Raw genomic sequence first — 8903 nt, 5'->3', positions numbered from 1 at the left:
GGTGGCCCAGAGCAAATGCCCAATTTCTAACGAGTTTGGGCAAAGCTCCTGGATCGAGGTGGGAGGGCGCTGGGTCTGTGGTGGAGCTGGAGGGGACTGTCCCTGTGCTCGGGCCTCTGGAGGGCAGGGTGCCGCCCCGGTACTGCCCACTCAGGGTGCGCGACCTGCCCTATGGCCCTCCCGCACCAGCGCAGCTGCTCAGAAGTCTGTCCGTCTGCATGTTTCCGCGGAAAAAAGCAATACAGAGCCTGGGCTGCGGGTCTGTTTTTGTTTACACAGCTCCATTGGGGACGCTTTGGTTGCAAGTTACAGAAGCCTCCTCAAGCCAGCGTAAGTAGAGAGGGGGTTTGTGAGAACGCGGGGCTCCGGGGACCCGAATTCAAGTCCGAGTGGACTGCGGGCGTGACCCTGATCAGGCTGAGGACAGCTCTTCCCCTGTCTCGTGTCATTTTGAACTTACTTCTCTGTTCCTGTCTCAGACGTGTTCATTCTCCTCCCTCCTTCCTCAGCGGAGCTTTCTTCCAATGGGCACTGCCTGCTCTAGGGTGCCCCCGGCGTGTAATGGGTGGAGGGTCCTTCTCACACCTCTCACAGCTCTCACAGCTCTCACACCTCTCACACCCCTCACACCTCTCACACCTCTCACACAGCCCTGAGCTGAGCTCATTCCAAAAACTCGAGGTGTCTGCACCCCCAAACCTGTTTGCACTGGAACTAATGGAAACACCATGATTTGTAGTTTAGTCTAACTCCTTTATTCCCTAAAGCTGCTCCTCCCCAGAGCTCGCCCCGCTTACCAGGAGTGGAATGAGGCTCTGCTCCCCAGTTAATAGCATTTCAACTTTCTCTGGTTTAATTCTGTTTACTCAAACTACAACTTCCTAAAACAATTGGCCTAAGGCTAATCTTAATGGCACCGCATGCAGAGTTCAGGAGAGACGAATTATTAATCTTATGCCCATTAGGTGTGATCATCACCTCTCTACATCAGAGGGTATGAGTGTCAAGGACTTAAGTTGCGTATTTAGTAGGTGGAGGCAGGATTCAAACCAAGCCCTCTCTCCCATTCAAACGTGTGTTTCCAGCTGTTTCTATGGGAAAAGCATCAGTGGGAGAATTCGAGTCTCCCACTCATTAACTGTGTGCTCTTCTTTTAGTTTCTTTTTAAATTATTATTATTATTATTTTAAACATAACAACATGCAAACACAAACATTCTTACCATATTCCATTCTTGGTATATAAACAATAACTCACAATATCATCACATGGTTGTTTATTCATCACCATGATCATTTCTTAGAACATTTGCATCAATTCAGAAAAAGAAATAAAAAGAAAAAAAGAAAAAAATTCTTACATACCATACCCCTTACCCCTCCCTCTCATTGATTGCTAGTATTTCAATCTACTAAATTTATTTTAGCATTTGTTCCCCCTATTATTTATTTATTTTTAATCCATATGTTTTACTCATCTGTCCATACTGTAGATAAAAGGACATCAGACACAAGGTTTTCACAATCACACAGTCACACTGTGAAAGTTATATCATCATACGATCAGCTTCAATGTATATGAAGATTTATATTTTCAGGCACTTCCCTCCATCCTCTCCACTAAACCTTAATTAAAAAGGGGGTATCTATTTAATGCATGAGAATAACCTCCAGGATAACCTCTTGACTCTGAAATCTCTCAGCCATTGACACTTTATTTTGTCTCATTTCTCTTCCCCCTTTTGGTCAAGAAGGTTTTCTCAATCCCTTGATGCTAAATCCAGCTGTGTGATCTCTTGATGCCAGGGTTTTCTTACCTACAGAAAGTATATGGTCATAATAATGCCTGATTCGAGGGGCTGTTAGAAAGGTCCACTGAGTTCACACACGACCATGTAAAGCCTCAGCAGCAGTTGTAAAAAGTTCTGCCCCGTTGCATTGATGATGAGAGCCCTCACTCACAGCTGGGGGGCTGGGGGGCTGCCATTTCCCTCCTTTGTTTTCAGAAATGGCATTGCCTAATTAAGATCTCCACTAGCCCCTCTCTCTCCAGCCAACACAACAAGCAAACTCACTGCCCTCCCCCTCTCTGCATAGGACATGACTCCCAGGGGTGTGGACCTTCCTGGCAACGCAGGACAGAAATCCTAGAATGCGCTGAGACTCAGCATCAGGGGATTGAGAAAACCTTCTTAACCAAAAGGGGGAAGAGTGAAATGAGACAAAATAAAGTGTTAATGGCTGAGAGATTCCAAAGTCTAGAGGTTAGCCTGGAGGTTATTCTTACGCATTAAATAGCTATCACCTTATTAGTCAAGATGTAATGGAGAGGCTGGAGGGAACTGCCTGAAAATGTGGAGCTGTGTTCCAGTAGCCATGTTTCTTGATGATGATTGTGTAATGATACAGCTTCCACAGTGTGACTGTGTGATTGTGAAAACCTTGTGTGTGATGCTCCTTTTATCTACCTTATCAACAAATGAGTAAAACATATGGAATAAAAATAAAAAATAGGGGGAACAAATGTTAAAATTAATTTAAATTGAAATGCTAGTATCAATGAAAGGGAGGGTAAGGGGTATGATATGTGTGAATTTTTTTTCTGTTTTCTTTTTATCTCTTTTTCTGAATTGATGCAAATGTTCCAAGAAATGATCATGATGATGAACATGCAACTATGTGATGATATTGTGAATTACTGATTATATATGTAGAACAGAATGATCAAAAGTTAAGAATGTTTGTGTTTGTTTGGTGTTTTTTGGTATTTAAAAAAAATTACAAATTATATAAAAAGAAAGTCTCCACTAGCCGTGTATAAATTATTATTCTCTGCAGCCATTACCTAAGCAATATGGCTATCTCTACTGTGCCTTTTAGATTCTAGTCCAAGCATTTGTCCAAAAGAATTATCTCATTACTACCAGCTGCAAGTTAGACTGGTCTACTCAGCGCAGCTGCCCTTCAAAGCAGATGTCATAAAAATGACTTATCTCTGTATGTCTAGTATGAGTTTTCTTGAAGGACGACCTACTTTTCAACTAGTCTTTCTATAGTCTATGGCTAATAGGGGTTCTGTTACCCAAGTATAGTCATCGCCCACCTCCCTTGCAACCCCCTAGCCCCTGGGTATTCCTGGCTCTTTTTTTTTGTGCTCTCGTCTTTTTTGACCCAGCAGTGCTGAGGTCATTGACTGCACCTCCTGTGCTGGACACCTGAGGAGCAGCCCCTTCCTTCCACCAGTCCTGCGAACAGCAGGCTCTTTGCCAAGAGGAACCTTCCTAGGTGGTCTGCGTGGAGCAGGATCTCCCTGATGCGTTCCCAGGGAAGGCCCCAGACCCCTCCCAGTGGACGCTCGGGTCAGGCACATTCACAGCTCGGTGTCCCTGCGGACATCCTGTCCGTGTCAGGGCAGGCTCTCCAGGGGTGTGTCCAAGCCGACGGGAGGGGCCTTTGCTTGCTGGCAGCTACCTTGCCAAGTACACAGGAAAGTCTGTCCAGAGAATAAAGCTGCATTAGCCAGGTTCTCTAGGGAAACAGAACCAACAGGAGATACCGTAAATATTATGAGATTTTTATGAGAATTGTCCCACACGCCCATGGGGATGGGCAAGTCCAAATTCCATGGGGCAGGCTGCAAGCTGGGAACTCCAATAAAGATTTTCCATGAATACCCTGGGAGAAGTTCCCTAGCTAAAGGAGAGACAGAAATTCTCTCTTCTGATGCTGAAGTCATCACTTTTCCTTTTAAGGCCTTCAATTGACTGGAGGAGACGGTTCTCATTGATGGCAGTGTCCTCAGGTGACTGGAGATGTCATCAACCATGGAGGCCATCAACTGACCAATGACTTAAGTCCACCAAGAATCCTCCCAGTAACAGTCAGGCCAGTACTTGCTTGACCAGACAACTACACAGCATCCCCTGGCCAATGGACACATGAACGTCACCATCACAGAAGCCAAGTACAGACAGGTGAGCCACAAGGACACAGCCAGAGACCTGAAACATCTGAGCAGCGTGAACCTCCATTCCCAAAGCCACTGGTCCTTGACTTCCTGGTTACGTGGCACAATGACCCTCCCCTCCTTTCAGCTTATTAACGTTTTAATGGACTGAGTTGGGTTTCTCTCGCTAGCCATCAAAAACATCGTATTCACAGCCCTCTTGGGTATTTGAGTTTTACTTCTGTCCATGTGACATGCAGGTAAATCCAGTGTCTGGCACCCCAGGTGGAACCACAGCAAGTGGGACACTGTTGGGGAGGGTGGTCCCCATGAGGTGGTCCCCATGGGGAGGGTGGCCCCCATAGGAGGGTGGTCCCAACAGGGAGGGTGGTCTCCACAGGGAGGGAGGTCCCCATGAGGTGGTCCCCACAGGAGGGAGGTCCCCATGAGGTGGTCCCCACAGGAGGGAGGTCCCCATGAGGTGGTCCCCACAGGAGGGAGGTCCCCATGAGGTGGTCCCCACAGGAGGGTGGTCCCCATGAGGTGGTCCCCACAGGAGGGTGGTCCCCACAGGAGGGAGGTCCCCATGAGGTGGTCCCCACAGGAGGGAGGTCCCCATGAGGTGGTCCCCACAGGAGGGTGGTCCCCATGAGGTGGCCCCCATAGGAGGGAGGCCCCCATAGGAGGGTGGTCCCCACGGGGAGGGTGGTCTCCACAGGAGGGAGGTCTCCAGGTTGAAGGGCCCCAGGGACCCAGCACCTGCCAGAGGGGTGCGTCGTGGCCCAGGGATTGTGCGTAATCTGCTGCCACCACTCTTCTTTCGTTTTCTGTCTGATAGACACTGGCCTTGGTTACTTCTTGGATGTTGTGTGATGTCCTACATTTTCTACCTATTGATAGAGCCATGAAGCTTGAATCCCCACTCCAAAGTACCTGTGTGATGTCGGAGAAGTCACCCAGTGAGGGTGAGGGGCTAGTCTTGGAAAAAATCACTATGATTCTTAGTTCCTACCTGTTTCCTGCATTTTCCTTGGTTCCCACATAAATCTGGAGATGTACACGTTGAGGGGTGTGTAAGTGCTGATTTCCAGAAGTCATCCGTAGAGGACCTGCCTCCTGCCTGCAGCATGAGCAGAACGCACTTCCACGGCGTAAGGCTCAGGGCTGCAGACACCGGCCACTGGACACTGTCCAGGGAGGCAGGCTTGTCACTCACAAGGCCTGGAGTACCCTTTAGGACCATGGAAACAGGGCCACCTGCGTCTGGATCCAGCTCTACCGCTTGCTGTGTGGCCTCGGGCAATCACGGGGAGTTAACCTCCCTCACAGAAGGCTTGCTCAATGTGGCAGCTCGTATCAGTGCCTAGCACAGGACGCCATGCGAGTGCAACGTACATCATCGCCAGCATTATTGCTTTTATTGCATTTACTCCTCGGGGACTGAATGAAATCATCTAGCTCACTCGTCTGAGAGTGTGAATAAATAAGCACTCCACCACTAGAAGAGAAAGAGCTGGCAAAAAAAAAAAAAAAGAATGGAAAGGACAAGTGAAGGAGGGGAAAACACAGACCCATGAAAAGCGAGAGAACTTCCCATGAGCTGAATGATGCCAAGAGTTCAAGATGAGAATGCAGATGTGCCCACTGGAAGTGAGGGCAAGCATTCCTCGCACGTTTGGAGCAGTAGAGTTGCACCTGTTTGCTTGTATAGGTCATTGTTTAAACATCTGTGTCACTAGGGCGGGGTTTGGCGTGGGCACCTCCTAGTTTTGACTACTGAGTCTCCCTTCCTCTTTCTTCCAGCAGCAGTAGCACCCTGTTCTTCCTGTGAAAATCTCATCAAACTCAAAATATGAATCTGGTGCATCTCTGCATTGTGGTACCCTCCCCTTTCCACCCGAGACAGGAGCTGGCTCATCGGAACCCTCCCCAGGAAGGAGAATTCCACATAGTGGCCACTGGACATGGTCTCTTTGCCCTGTTGTTATTAAGCTGGTGTTATGTTGGTCTCGGGTAACAGCCAGCCAGCCACCTTGCCAGCAAATGGAAAGGGGGTAACGACAGAGCACTGATTATAAGGGGGAGCACCTACATGAGTCATGCCTGAGGCTAGCCTCTCCTTCAGGCTTCCTAGAACTCTTAAGTTGGCATGCGTTGGATTTCAGTCCCTGGTGGTCAAAAGCATTTTGACTGTATCATAAATATTTCCCCAGTGGTTATAATAATCATCAAGTGAGATTTGTATTTTGGCACATTTAAATCTATGAAAACAACATTGGAAGGTACCAGAGGAAAGGAGGAGCTGCAGAATTCACTTGGTGCATGTGCCACGTTGACAAGGCCAAGCTCTCCGTTCCTGCTGGAATGCAAGCATGGGTCTGTGTGGTCAGATCTGCGGCAGCCACTGATGGTGGGGTGATGGTGCAGGCAACATGGGAGACCAGTGACAGCAGGCAGTCTGGCAGCAAGTAGCATGCCAGGTGGACCTTAGGGACGAAATGTTAGTGTCTGGGGAGCGAGTGTAAAGGGGGGGCTTTTGAGAATAAAGCAAGGAAAATTCCAGAAGGAAATGGGGAAGAAAATAAAAGCTTGGTGAAAAGGAAAACACTGAAGCCCAGTTACCAGCCAAATCAGTTTGAGTTTATATTTACAAGTAGTAGAAACCGTGTGTTTCAGTTTTCTAAAGCTGCCAGAATGCGTATACCAGAGATGGATCGGCTTTTATAAAGGGAATTTATGAAGTTACAGCTCTTAGGCCTTAAAAATGTCCAAACTAGAGCAACCAGTGAAAGATACCTTGACTCAAGAAAGGCCAATGTCTGTCACATGGGAAGGCACAGGGCTGGCGTCTGCTGGTCCTTGTTCCTGGTTCCATTGCTTCCAGCTTCTGATGCCAGTGGCTCCCTCTCTACGCGTCTGTGACCTTCACTTAGCTGCTCCAGGACATACTCTGGGTCCGGCTTGCTGAGCATCTCATGGGAAGGCACATGGCGACGTCTGCTGGGCTCTGCATCTCCAAACACCGTGTCCAGGTGTCTGCTCTCACACTCCAAGCACCTCCACATGTGTGCGTAAGTGTCGCTTCTGCTTTCTCCAAAATGTTTCTTCTCTTAAAGGGTTCCAGCAAACTAATGAAGACCCACCTTGAATGGGGGACTCACATCTCCATCTAATCAAAGGGTCACACCCATAATTTCATGGCGTGCCACATCACCATGGAAACCTAATCAAAAGGTTCCACTCTACGGCATTGAACCAAGATTGTAGACTATGGCTGTCCCCACACGACTGAATCAGGACTGAAGAGCATGGCTTTTCTGGGGTACACAACAGTTTCAAACCAGAGTACTGGGTCTGGCCAATTTGAACAGAAAGGGTATTTTATTAAAATGAGTTTACTCATTCGTGGGGCTGGCATGCTGCTCTTGTGTGTGACTGTGCACGGAGCTGACGTGCTAGTGTGAGTGTGTGATCGTGCATGGTGCTGAGGATGTGCTAGTGTATGTGGGTGACCATGCACAGTGCTGAAGACACGTTAGTGTGAGTGTGTGACCATGCACAGTGCTGAGACATGCTAGTGTATGTGTGTGACTATGCATAGTGCTGAGATATGCTAATGTGTGTGTGTGTGACCGTGCACAACGCTGAGACGTGCTAGTGTGTGTGTGTGTGTGACCGTGCATGGTGCAGAGACGTGCTAGGGGTGATAGGGCTCTTACAAAATTAAGCATGGTCGGCTCATGCTTCTTTCAGGTAAGACGGGCGAGTGGACCAGGGCCGCGAAAGGAGGAATGGACAGGTGACCAGAGCCCGCGCGGTGCTGCGCCTGTGAGAGCCCGGAAAGGAAGTCTGCTGCCAGTGTTCTGAGGGCCACAGCTGGGGCAAGACTCACAACGGCAGAACGTGGGGTGATGGGGTGCAGGGGTCACGTTAGGGCCGGGGTACAGGTGCAGGCAGCAGCAGCTCCGCCAGCCTCTCCTCCCCCTCTGGCTGCAGAGCACACCCAAACCAGCAGCAGTGAAGTCTCCACCACACCCGGCCCAGAGGCGTGCCAGGCAGGGTGTTGGCACTCATGGTGCTGCCGGCTGCAGGCACCTCGCTAGTGAAATCATCTTCTAGAAACCAGTTCCATTGCAGAAATGAATTTGGCCAAGCTCCTGTCACTGAAAAACACAATCTTCAAGTGGTACTAAAAATTCTGATGCAGGAGAGTACCGTTTCCCCCAAAACTCATGCAGCGGGGTCACTCACAGCCATAGTGGACGCTGTGGCATCACTCTACTAACTCACTGAGCGAACACAGCAACCCCGCCGAGGAGAAACTCTTACAACATTGACTGTTAACGTGGACATGATGGCCCCATCAGCATTCCAGCTGCATCCTTACAGCTGTAAGCCTGGCACAGAGAGGTGAAGCAATTTCCCCAGGGTCACACAGACCCACCTAAGTGGCAGAGTCCAGGTTTAAACCCAGGAAGCCAGCCCCAGCCTCTGCACTCTTCCCCTCTTTGTTACCCTGTCACCACATACTGTGTTTATCACAAAGCATTTAGAAAATGCTGGGAAAAGACTATAACAAAGTAAAAATAATCAGAGATTCTTTATGTATGTGTGTGTGCATTTGTGTGAACTTGAGAAACTAAGAATAAACTTTCCACTTCTCTCACTTGAACCCTTTACCAATCACAGGTCATTCTGGTTAACAGCCCTTTCTCTAAAAAAATATTGATATGAGTTTTTTTAATCAAAAAGAATTTAACATGACTATTGCTTGTTGCGTGGTCAATTGTTAAGGAAAAAACCATGACATGTCTGAGTTTCAAGGACCTTCCAAGGTTACAATTACTTTGCCGTGCTTTCGTCAATATTAAAATCCTCACTGTTCAGGCAAATATGGTCATTCTAATTATAAACAATGTAGCATTCTAATTACATCCTTCCATAGAGACCCCATTTTT

General features: G+C 48.2%; 1 long non-coding RNA gene across 1 annotated transcript; it reads left to right on the top strand.

Annotated features, from left to right (window-relative positions):
• The first annotated feature begins 219 nt into the window (after nucleotides 1–219).
• Nucleotides 220–8595, top strand: LOC143682951 (uncharacterized). The gene is made up of 3 exons (XR_013175388.1): nucleotides 220–330; nucleotides 3752–3973; nucleotides 7699–8595. It is a non-coding gene; the product is annotated as an uncharacterized LOC143682951 (long non-coding RNA).
• Nucleotides 8596–8903: the final 308 nt, after the last annotated feature.

The sequence above is a fragment of the Tamandua tetradactyla genome, chromosome 5, assembly GCF_023851605.1.
Source record: "Tamandua tetradactyla isolate mTamTet1 chromosome 5, mTamTet1.pri, whole genome shotgun sequence".
Classification (NCBI taxonomy): Eukaryota; Metazoa; Chordata; class Mammalia; order Pilosa; family Myrmecophagidae; genus Tamandua; species Tamandua tetradactyla.
This window is presented reverse-complemented; position numbering and strand designations above follow the sequence as displayed.